The following is a 12,573-nucleotide window of genomic DNA, read 5'->3' as shown; positions in this document are numbered from 1 at the left end:
TTTTAAAAGTGTGGTTAGTTATAGCGCAGTAGAGGCTTTGAAACAGTTCTAAAATTAAGTGCCAATACAAAATCATTAAGCAAAATCTACTTATGTAAAGTTTTTCGTTGCTACCTATTTCATTCAAAGAATCCTCTTTAATCATTTCTACACAAACTGAAATGCTTCATTAATCGTACGTTGAGACCAGATGCAATATTGCAGATGTTTATTATTACGAGAAAATAATTTAAACACAATGTGTAATGCATTTTTTAGCGTCGATCAAAGTCTTCGATGTTTTCCTTAGTAACAGAATGTTTAATTAACAAATCGAGGTTAAAAGAAGATACGAGGTTCTAACGAATTACGAAAAGATTGCACAAGATATTGTTTCTTTTACTCACTTCTACAAGTTACACTTGGAGAATGTTCGAAGGAATTTCACTACCTAATTTCACCAGCCTTCCATCACCGGGGAACCAGACGCAGGTTAGAGTACCATCCCTACATTGTCGACATTCCACCAGCTCGCACTAAGCGTTTCGATAACTCTTATAATGCAAACAGCTAGGGACTGGAATTCGCAGCCTGCTGCTGTCTTTCCCGATCACTATGCGGGCCTTTTCAAAGCGAGAGTGAATAGGCACTTACAGCGCAGATGTACCATCCTAGACTGCATCTCATTTAACACCTGGTGCGATTGTTTTCAAATACCTGCCTAGGCTTGTTATGCATAAAAAAATGTCAACAGCTCTTGAATGCCTCACCTGATGGAAAGTAATGATCAGCCGAGATTTACCCCGAATCCTCGATCACAGAAGAACTGGCTATCTTATTTATTATCTACCTCCAACTTTTGCTAAAACTGGAAATCGAACCTAGGACCTCTGAGTCTCTCCTCTGGGATCAATTTGAAATCCTATTAAAACTCTAACAACTGATTAAAAAAATCTGTGATATTTTTAAACGTCTATTAATAAAGATAGTTTTTATAAAGTATTTAGGAATTTTCTCTCTTCTTTGTGAAAAACTCGAGAGACTTGGCAAGAGATACGTTGTGGCCAGTTCAGTGCTGATTAATGGAGGTAATAAACTTAGGCATTTGATTTCAAGCAGATCGTAAGAGCTCTACGAAATTATTTGATTTTGAACTCTTCTTGTTAACCGACTTCAACAAAAGGAGGAGGTTCTCAATTCGATTACGCCGAGATTTCTGAACCGATTTACGTGATTCTTGTTTTCATCGATACGGAATAAGTTGCCATTTGGTCCCATAAAATTTTGGTTTAATTTGGTTGAGTAGTTTTTAGTTTTTTCTATAGCTTGCAATCGGAGGATTTGTTCTTGCTTCCTTCGACATTAGTTTACATTCTCACAGTTAATTATTTTCTTCTGAAAAGATTCAATTGGGATAAATGATTCTTCTCGTCAAGGCAGAAATATGCGCATAGACCTCCCCAAAACGATTGGCCAGCGCTGCAGCGTTGAGAGGCGAAATCCTAACTGCCTCTGTGGTCTAGTGGTAAGACCAGCTGCTTCAGACGCAGAGGTCCCGGGTTCGATTCCCAGTGGGGGCAGATTTTTCTGTTCGGTTTGGTTGGTGGTAGGGCTTGTTCTAAGTCCGCCTGGCTAGCTACCACCATCTTACCTAAGTCTGTCGCCATAACAACAATGTTAACAGCATTGTTGTGGTCCGGCAGTTAGAGGTAAGATAGCCAGTTCCCCCGTGGTTGAGGATTCCGGGTGAAGCTCTCTTCCACCTTTGGCCTGATCATCACTTACCATCAGGTGAGATACAGGCCAAGAGCTTCCTCGTTGTGGATAAAAAAAATCCTTTGGTCTGTCATCCTTCTGTAGTGAAGACTGAATGACCTGGTGATGATGATAAAATGGCAACTGAATATGGCCAAAGATGTTACCATTAAGACTACAAATAAGCAGTGAATTTAATGATTAATAATGACCGAATCAACCGATTTATTTAAGCAATCCAATGACGCATGTCGCCGTGCTAAACGAGTTAATCTGGTGCCAGTTCGTCTCTCAGCACGTACTAAGGCGCTTCGCTCTTGGCAGAACGATTGTTTACCTTTAAATATTTATCGGTTGATAATGATGCTGAGAATCTGTGGTGTGTGTATCGTTAATGAGCAGTGAGTGGCGTTTAGTTTAGATGGTGATCTTAGGACTATTACTAGAGTTATGTAACATTATTGTGAGGTTGGTGCGGTAACACGGTTCAGGTGCATCCATGTGGTCACATGTCCATGGCTACTTTTATGGTTAAATTGATTGGTGAGTGTCTCATACTGTCTCCTATCCCCTTGTTAGTCTGAAATACTTAGCTACAAGTTCAACGCTAAGTATTGTGTGATTCCTAATTTTTGTGATCCATCAAGACTAATGCCCGTTTTCACCATCAATCCCTATTTTTAAGTGACACTTTTTAACAGGAATTTTGTTTTCATAGGGGTCACTTAAAAATTAGGAATTGATGGTGAAAACGGGCATAAGTTGCTTCTCTAAATGCAACTTCTCAGTCACTAAGATTATGAAATAAACATTATCGTAAAATGATGTATCAAATAAAAGTCTTTGTGTCGGAATTACTCTATACATTTTCAGAAACGCCCACAGACGAAAACGCAGGTAAAATTGAAAGCGTGTAAAAATTCTCCCAAAATACACCATTTCTTGGATTGGGTTCAATGTTTTGCTGCTCTCTTGTCCCGATTGTTTCGATTTGGCCACGTTTCGGGGCTCGACCAACGTAAATATGGATATCGCGTATTGTTTTGTTGAAATCCTCTTGACAGAACACGTGATGAGATTTATAGCAACCAGATTTGAGTACCTATAGCAGGGTACTCGTCTAGCCGTGTAGCATGTAATGTATCAGATACTGTATCAAGTGAGTACATAGGCACGAGCCCGCTGCGAGCTGCTCGCGCGTGGTTCGCAGGGAGATCGCAGCGACCCGCCGAGTGGCGGTATCACTGCGAGCACAAAGGCGGCTGGCAGTAGGACCCATGAGCTCGCAGCCAGATACGCAATGACCATGGACGAGCCGTACTCACTTGAAGGTTGGTTACGTTACATGCTACGTTATGTGATACATGACAGGTGAGTACCCTGCCTATGGAAATCTAAGGAAAAGGAATTCTAAATACAAGATCTTTATTAGACCCAAAATAATAATTTTGAGAGCTTGGGAGAAAAGCCATTTATGATGGTTTTGATTCATGGAGCTGGAGACCCAAAATTGTCTACATCAACCCCCAGGGATCGATTGATATCCAAAGTATGCGAGATCAAGGGGAAAGTAAAATATACTGAGAGTTTTTACACCTTCGGGCAGTGGCGGCGTAGCATAGGTTGGCACCCGGGGATGATTCGAAGATGAAAGATGTTAGCACGGGTGAGCTATATGGTACCAATTGCATGACCGTCCTTGTCATGCAGATGCGCCAGTGAGTACTAATCTGCGCGACTGTTGTAGCTTTTTATTTATTTATTTATTTCCACAATGAGGAAGCTCTTGGCCTGTATCTCATCCTGATGGTAAGTGATGATCAGGCCGAAGGTGGAAGCGAGCTTCACCCGGAATCCTCAACCACAGAGGAACTGGCTATCTTTAACTGCCGGAACACAACAATGCTGTTTGTTAACATTGTTGTTATGGCGACAGACTTAGGTAAGATGGTGGTAGCTAGCCAGGCGGACTTGGAACAAGCCCTACCACCAACCAAACCGAACAGAAAATTCTGCCCCCACTGGGAATCGAACCCGGGACCTCTGCGTCTGAAGCAGGTGGTCTAACCACTAGACCACAGAAGCGGTTAAGAAGGCGATTCGCGCGACCTTCACCATTTTTATTAATCTCAAAAATTACTGAAAATGTAAATATGAAAAACAATACCGTATCATCACACGCGGGCACAGAATAAGTAATTGACGCGGGTGTTACATTTCATTGACAGCCTGCCATAACGGATTTGGCGTCCATCGCCTGCCGATAGTTCAACGAACGATTATAAATAGAGCAATATCTAGGCCACAGTGTAGGTCATTGAGATACTATTCTAATTCTAATTAGTGACGTAACGTGTTTTGGATCGCAGGAGTTTCTTTTGAAGAAAAATAATGAAGTAAATGGATGGATTTTGAAGATCTTGTTTGACCACTTTCAAGGGCCTATTCCCACCTCTCGTTCCTACCGCTGCAAGTCTCCTGTGTAGCCAGGATCTAACTTGACTGTCAATAAAAACCCAACCAGTAAAGGTCAAGTTTGTCCCGGACCCGCAACGAATATTCAGAAGAACATAGGAGGAATTCGAAGTTCAAGATAAGTAATTTGAAGAAAAAAAATTCTATAAAAAATTTAAAAAAAATCTCAAAAATTTTTTGACCTCTTTTTTGTCGATAAAAATAGGTCTAGTTTCATCTATTTTCATATGTACACTTTAACGTGACTCACACTGTATAATGGAAGAAGAAGGTGCCTTATTTAAAATGGCTAACTCCAAAATCAATATCCTGCTTTAATAGAATGTGCCATAGCTCAAAAATAGGGACTCGTTATGTTACTACGTTGCAAAGTGTAGCACGGTGTGACGTCACACAGAAGTTCACAGAACGTCAACGCACCATAACTTAGTAATTAGATATTCCTTAAGAAATCTTAAATTTGGATTTTCTTGAAGCAATTTCATTATGATTGTGAGTACCTACATAAGACTAAAGAAGAAAATTTAAGAGTTGGCGAAACGGAAAAGGGATATTGAACATTCCAAAGAGAGATTTGCCAATTGCCATAACGTCTGACACTTTGTGAACAACACATGACGGAAGAAGTACTTCCTGATCATTAATTAGAGAGAAAACATAAAAGTCTTTCAAATCTGGTAAGCATACAGTTTTATATTCAAGCCCGAAAACATATTATTATCTGCAATGTCCTATCCAAATTGGGACGAACTAAGTTACATAAAGATATTTTTGAATTTATGTGTCTCTTCCGTGAATGGAACATAGGATTTCTTGGAATCTTGGAGGCTTATTCACCAGTGAATTAAGAAAATGTACGTAACACAATCTTTGTTAGGTCTTAAAGTGAATAACCCTAAATGAGGAGACAACATTTGTGGGAATCATAAAAAATCGGGGGTAACGAATCCGTTTGACTCAATTTCCGGGATTTTTCTTTGTGGGGTGAGTCAGTTTGTGTCATTTTCAGGAAGAATGTTGAGCTGATGACGCATTGCTAAACGATTTAAGACATTATTGTCTACATTTTAAACGATTGACTATAAAATCAGCTTTTGGAATGATGTAGGGTTCGCTTTCGTTCGTTTCAGCCAAATGACGGCCATTGTTGGACAAAAACCTCCCCCAAGGGATCGCTTATCGTCAGGTAATTCCCTACCATATGTTCATCATCATCATTTATTTATTTATTTATTCATAAATTGCAATTTAATACAATGATTTAGCCTCTACTACAGGAGCACGAGCCTGTCTAATTTACCAGAGGCACATGGTAGATTTGTCCTACACTCCTCACGCTGGCCAGAAGGTTAATGAGGCCTGATGTTCGCATATTTGTCTCTTAGTACCCTTTTACGCCGCTTGTAGAGCTGATGGCCGCTGGGGACAGGAAAGTTCTTGAGTGGCGACCACGAGCCGGAAGACGTAGCGTGGGCAGCCCTCCCACTAGGTGGACCGACGATCTGGTGAAGGTCGCGGGAGGTGCCTGGATGCGAGCGGCGCAGGACCGGTCTTTGTGAAAATCCTTGGGCGAGGCCTTTGTCCAGCAGTGGACGTCTTTCGGCTGAAACGAACCCTTTTACGACATCCATGGGAAGAGTGGGCGTGGTCCTATCGTACCCACTTATAATTTCAGAGTAAAATGTCGGACTTAGAATGCGGTAATAATAGAAGTAGTAGTAGTAAAAGTGCTTTGAAGATTCAGTCTCAAATAACACCATCTGTCAGCAAAACATTTAGTCAACCCAAAATTAAAAGTTTTGCTTTGGCACGAAACTTAACGCCTTTGCCTAAGAAAAAAGATTTATCCCGCGTATTCTTGGCGGTAAAAAATGGCGTCTATGTACCCCCAAGGTCAATGTCAGACGAGAGAGTCTACTGCGAGATTATAGAGATTTATTTGCCTACGTGTTCGTGGATAAATGATTGTTTATTCAAGAAGTTATTATGAGGTTTTTGAACGGTTCTGAGATCTGCTTCCACCACTACACAGTGTAAACAGTCAGCTAATATGTTACAATTTTATTTGTCTTTCCGTTTATTCGGGTACTGTGAGATTTGTTTGATGATTAACCAATCAATAGTGGCTGAGTTTCTTGCGCTGCTTCTTCTCTGGGCCAGATGGGCCAGTGCTGAGGCCATTCTCTGGCCCATTTGACTATTGTCTCCAAGCAGTGGTAGGGTTAATACTGGGACGTGTAAAAGCGCTTTTTAAAAGCTTACTTGCAAAAATAAATGAGTTTTAACCGCTTGAGTCCCAGACGGCATACATTAATGCCATAACAATTGATTATCTTCAGGGCCGGATCGTGAATTTGTGGGGCCCTGGGCTTAGGATTGCCAGGTGTCCGGCTTTAGCCGGACATGTTTGGCTTTTTAGGGACTTGTCCAGCCAAAAATCCCATTGTCCGGCCTGTCCGGTTTTTGTTAGGCTTTTTGTGGCTGCCGCGCCCAGTCAAAAGCACACGTACGCGGAATGTTGGGCTACCGATTTGAAGATGATAGTTGATAGTAAGTAATCACCTATGATGAGCATGACATGAAAAAAAGGCGTGTCCGGCTTTTAGGGTTAAATGTCCGGCCAAATTAAGCACCGAGTCCGGCTTTTGTATTTTTGAACCTGGCAACCCTACCTGGGCTGAAACTTCTTATGACGTTGTCACGTAAAAATATCGTCCATAAACCGACCGACGGGGGCCCCTTGTAACCCCGGGGCCCTGGGCTGCAGCCCAATCAGCCCATAGGTAGATCCGGCCCTGTTATCTATTGTGTCTAGATTCGCGGGCCTTGAAGGATTAAGAGTTTTTTTTAACCACAAGGTGCAATTGCTTTCTTCCAAGCGGGAGTTGTGCTCAGGGACCAAGGTCCGGTTGTTAACCATCTTGGTTTTATACTAGTCAGGAGGGCAGTAAACTCTGATACCGTGATTCAGGTTTGTAGGCGCGGCGGTGAATGTATATGTCAGCGCCATCTGTTGGGTGAAAACTACCACTAGTCTGATTTAAGTCGCCACAGTAGGAATATTTTCGAAGATCAAGAGTATAAATAAACAATAATTTGCTACGTCATCATCATAACTCTGAGATGTCACGCTCATCATAATAAACATTACGAGACAAAAATACTTGTTTGTACGTACATTGCACTCTCACGTGTTCGGTGTATGCCAAAATTCTGCATGCGAGTCTAATTTATTAGAAGATTGTTTATATGCTGATGAGACAGATGGTAGACAGAAATCTTCTTTGATAGGTATGTTATTAGGCAGTAGGCATGGCGTATCTTTTGCGATAGCCACCTGTCTCTTGCTGGTTAGTGTCTATCCAAAATTGTTTGACATCTGCAACTGTGCAGCTCGTTGAATTTGAGACCAAACAACAATGGCGTATAGCCATGTATTCATTAGGCAACATTTGTTGTTAAACTGTTTAAATGACTAGTGTGAAACAAGTTTACCATAAACACAGGTTTCTGAAACTTGGCCGTCCACACTTCTCTCTCCACTCATAGCGGGGAGCACGGCAACATGTATCATAAACTATGTTTCATCACCTATGTTTATGGGCTGTTTATAAACTGTTTACAGAGATGATGAAACATTATGAAACATTGTTTATGAACAGTTTATAAACAGTGTTTATCAACAAATGTTGCCTAATGAATACATGGCTTAACTATACAATCCGAGGCAAATTCTGTGCGTGGGGTCCTTATCATATAGGTCAAGGGCCTAGGGCCAGCTTTTGGGAGCAGCAGGCAAGTTTGAGTATCTAATCATTCATCATCACCTCGGCAAGTGGCCAGGCCACTTCAAAAACCACAGGTCGTCCGATCAAGCAGCGTGATATTCTACGTTTGTCGAAACAAAAGACTCCACGGAAACTATTTAGTTTGTTTTTTAACACCATAATTTCTTTAATAGCTTGTGTCTTGGGAGTGGAAATTGCGTTGAAATGAATATGTTGACTCGTAATTTCGCACACATGATAGTAGTTTTCCCTACCTAGCTAGACTATTATTGTGTGTGTTCTGTTCTGGCTCATTATTTTGTAAATAAAATATTCTAATGTCGTCCAAATGCGGATATATTGGCCAATATCTTCTCTCATCATACATGAGCATCTGCAAACGTTAACAATCTCCTGGTAATGTTACACCTGGTAACCTCCTTCAAAACACGTTCTAAATATAGCACCAGTTCGCAGAAGCTGTACGCGTTGTATATTTGTGTGTAAAAATAACAAGGACTCGTTGCATAGACGTCTTTCAATTTTTCCTCATATTTTTTCATGAAGAACAAGGCAGGTATTTGACTGCAATCGCACCTGATGTTAAGTGAGATGCAGTCTAGGATGGTACATATCTGCCCTGTAAGTGCATTCACTCTCGCCATGAAAAGGCCTGGATTATAGTGTTAGCCTCGTATATAAGATAATTGCTTATTACAGAGATCGGTAAATTTGTTTTCATCTAGGTATTATGACTATACCAAGTAGGTACCTATACTACTACAGTAGGTTAAGACCAAAAAGGGTAAACTGTAACTTCGTTCGTTTCAACTAAATGGCGTCCATTGCTGGATAAAGACCGAGGGATTTCCACAACGACCGATATTTCCGTAGGAAAACCAAAAATAACTGTCATAACCCGCAGAATTGCCAAACTTAAGTGGCAGTGGGCCACATAGCTCCCAGAGCTGATGGCCGCTGGGGCAGAAAAGTTCTCGAGTGGCGACCACGGGCCGGAAGACGTAGTATGGGCAGGTGGAATCCAAATTGTCCATTCCCCATACCTCGTATTGAATACCCCATGAAATTAAATGATTTATTCATTTGTTCAGGCGTTGCGAGTTACCAACAACCGTGACTCTGGATTTCCCTGTACACCTGCTCATGCTATACAAAACTCAACTACCCGAAACGACTTAACACCTTTGCTGCGGCAGTAACTTTCTAATACTTTCCATTCCTTCGGTACAAGGTCAGTAAACCTGGTATTAAAACTTACATTGTGGCGGCACAAGGCTTAAAGACCTTGTAATATTTAAGATATATTAATTTTATTTTTGGCTTCATGTTAATAGATATTGTGTTTTTTTTCTTTGAATATTAATAATAATGCATTTATTGACATACACCTGAAGGCGTTCGTGAATAACTTGTTTAGTATAAAAATTATAGCTATATTCAAAATACAAGGCTTATGCACCCTGTGCCGCACTGAAGTAGGGAAGTCTGGTGGGTATTCTAGGGATGTGAAATACAAATATCGATAGTTTAAATTAAGTTTTAATAAAAATTTAAAAAAGTAACAAACAAAGATGTTTTAATAATTTAGTCTAAATATTCTATAAATAAGACATACGTGCATAAATACTTAAATAAGATATATTTAAAGAAAACATATTATTTAATAACATTTAGTTACAACTTCCAATGTTTGTCACGAAAAACATTATTTAAATTAGTAATAAATCGTGTAGCAAATTAAATTATAATCAATTTGCAGTTTTGATTTTGTTTGTTTCTCTTGACGCCATGTCGACATGTGCGTTTCTTACGAATGCGAGGCAACACTGGCTGCACGAAGCTAGCGTGGGGTGCGGTACCAGGTGCGCAGGGTACAAGGTGCTTCGACCTGGTTTCGCATTGTGAAGACATTTTATTACTTCCGTGCGGTACCAGGTCTAAAAACCTGGTATTAAGGTAGGTACATCATTGGATTCTATTTTAAGAATACATCATAGATATATATTCATCACTTTCCTACACCGGACCCAATTGAAGTTATGCCTTTCGCACGACAAGAAAGACTATAATTTTCTTAGCCGCACGGTAAGCGAGACGTACACAAGGTCTATAGACCTGGTTTCGCACTCAACGTGTTAAACACAAAATTAATAATAGACACCTGAAAACGCCAACATTTAATCATATAAGTGGTACTTTTCTAATCATGATCATACCAAAACGCTCTTGACTTTGAACCCAGCCAACCCGCTGGTAAATTGGCAGCCATATTATTATCAGCCAATTTATACAACTAGAATACACCTTCTAATCTAAAGTGCTATTTTCTATCGCAATAGGCACTTATCTAAATAGTTTGCATTATAATTTTGCATCAATAGTATAAATTACAAAACTTGATCCCACTTCGCAACGCGCGCGTTTTGACGTTCGTTTGGCGCCAATCCAAAATGGCCTCGTATTAGCGTTGGAGCGATGCGTTTTGGCTGAATTGGACGCGATACATTAACAAGTCGTGCAGTTTGTTTTAATTTAAAACGCTCGTTAAACCAGAAATGTAGCGTGGAATCTCAAGATATTGGCTGTTAAAGTTTATTTTCCTGCAGCGAAACAATAACAAAGTTTTGAACATCTGTTTTTTTGTTTTTGACAATAAATGAGACGAGTGCTTGCAGTGGGCTCAGTTTCAAATGGTTTGGGCACGAATTCACACTCATCTTCTATCTTGATGATGCATTCAAAGTAAAAGTCAAAGTCAAAATTTCTTTATTTGTTTGGACTAATAAATAGTTCTTACAAATCGTCATTTTGCTCTTAAGGAGCCTCTACATGTCTCATAATCTTTTTACCCTACCAGCGCTTCGAGACCAACATTTGGCAAGTGCTGAGAAGAAGCGCCGCAACAAACTCAGTCACCACTGTCTGCCGGTTAATATAAATAAATAGAAATAGTAGTAGTAGGTACATTCGATTCAGGAGCAGTTCACTGAATTTACCATGCATTCTTGTATGGTGTATCTTATAAGAATGGATGGGTATACAAGATTGCGTGGTATATTAAACAAGGTAGTGACGTGCTAATATCTAGACTTACATATTAAGATACTAGTAGAAATGACTCGCATACATAAATTTGAATAACTTGGATTGACCAGTCCCCGAAAGCAGCGCCTGTTCACAGACATGACGAGTGAACCAGCCATCGCTTCACTCGACCATATTAGAGGGAATGTAACGACCCGCCTCACTACGCCACCACCCCAGAGACATTTTAGTGAGAATGACAATTCAGGCTGTATACAGTCAGTGCACCCGCGGTACTGATTACTCAGACAAATACTTTGCAGGACGGTGTCGGACTATCGGATTTGTCGAACTTTATTAGACTGCATAATAAGACCCCCTACTTATCCGGAAGTTTTCGAAGAAGATTGCCAATTTTTTTTTGCTATTTAACAACAACTTCTTTGTGTCGTGCGCCATGGCCTGTCATTCGTTTTGCATTGGAGATCCTTAACTTCGAACTCCTCCTATGTTCTTCTGATTAATTTCGTTGCGGGTCTAAAGTTTAACTTTTCCCCGGGACAAACTTGACCTTCACTGTTTGGTTTTTTATTGGCGGTCAAGCTGTAGATCCTGGCTACACAGGAGTTGCAGCGGTGGGAACGAGAGGTGGGAATAGTCCAATTTTGTCTCTATCTAGACAAGAAAAAGAAGTATAATAACTATATCTGCCTGTGAAGCTACTCTATTAAAATCCACTGTATTTAAAGTGCTATTCGCGAACACGACATTCTGTTACGTTTAGAATTAGATTTTAATTATGTAATTCTAGCGTTTATGTTCAGATGGACAAATTATTGCGAACTTCTCAAGGATTTTCAATCTTTTGTAAACAACTCAATTAAATTGAATCCATGTATTAGTTTTTCAAGAAGACAGACCGTTACACCATCAAGTTATCTTAGATTATTAGGTTTTGAAGTAGGAGGTAAAAGTTGGTGGAATACGGTGGCGAGCTGGATAAAGATGTAGCCTTAATCAAGAGAAAAGATGTTGTGTACCACCATCTCCATTTATGCATAAATCCTACATGACCCCATACCATAACAGCAAGCAAAGCCACTTTTCAGCACCAGCCAATATGTTACCCCAAAGTGGTAGTAGGGCAAGCTATTCCAAATTTTGGAACGTATATGCCCCGAAAAGGGCCTTAATTTGAATTTTCTTCTTATTCGTTACGCTCTAGGCAGAGCGGTCGTGGTCACGTTGAGGCGTTGTTCACATCGGTTGTAGAGGTGGATACAACTCTCCGCACGATCTCCCGCCATCTCTCTCTGTTGGCAGACTGTCTAGTGCAGTCACATACGCCGTCTCCCACTGCTGATTTCACTTGGTCAGTCCAGTAATTTGAATTGACAGCAAGTAAATTAATAAATGACCTTCTTCTTAGTCCTGCACTCTTGTTAGCGTGGTCGTAGTTGCGCTGAAGAGGTACACAGTGGGGTTTTCGATGTCATCTTCGAGGGTAGCTCTCCTGGCGATGTGCTTCCATTTCTGACGGTTAGAGGCGTCG

The 12,573-nt window shown here is 40.5% G+C and overlaps 1 protein-coding gene across 1 annotated transcript in view; it reads left to right on the top strand.

The window, feature by feature from the left end:
• Window positions 1-2,034: 2,034 nt before the first annotated feature.
• LOC114360020 (tau-tubulin kinase homolog Asator-like) overlaps window positions 2,035-12,573 on the top strand; it is a 47,118-nt gene continuing 36,579 nt past the window's right edge. Inside the window, exon 1 of the mRNA XM_028314572.1 lies at window positions 2,035-2,277. The gene's annotated coding sequence lies outside the window, so the exon portion shown is untranslated. The remainder of the gene's footprint in view (window positions 2,278-12,573) is intronic.

The sequence above is a fragment of the Ostrinia furnacalis genome, unplaced genomic scaffold (genome assembly GCF_004193835.3).
Source record: "Ostrinia furnacalis isolate ACB-3 unplaced genomic scaffold, ASM419383v2 OfSCF4792, whole genome shotgun sequence".
NCBI lineage: Eukaryota > Metazoa > Arthropoda > Insecta > Lepidoptera > Crambidae > Ostrinia > Ostrinia furnacalis.
This window is presented reverse-complemented; position numbering and strand designations above follow the sequence as displayed.